Below are 266 nucleotides of genomic sequence, written 5' to 3'. Positions count from 1 at the left end.
TGTCCAAGCAAATAAACATTTACATTGAACAGATTAATAAACTTCAAATTATCTATTTTCAGAAATGTACTTATTATGAAGGTATCATATTGATTACTTATGATTAAACTAGAATTGTAAAGGATAGGAAATAGGAATGTTCTTGTTGGTAATTTATGTTATGTAAAGAAATTACTTTAACTTGCTTAATAAAATTTATTATGCACATTCTTCAAATATTTTATGCAATAAATTAATCACTGTTAATAACAACATTGCCTACTATT

This window comes from Habropoda laboriosa, unplaced genomic scaffold, assembly GCF_001263275.1.
Source record: "Habropoda laboriosa isolate 0110345459 unplaced genomic scaffold, ASM126327v1 scaffold402, whole genome shotgun sequence".
In the NCBI taxonomy this organism is placed as follows: domain Eukaryota; kingdom Metazoa; phylum Arthropoda; class Insecta; order Hymenoptera; family Apidae; genus Habropoda; species Habropoda laboriosa.
This window is presented reverse-complemented; position numbering follows the sequence as displayed.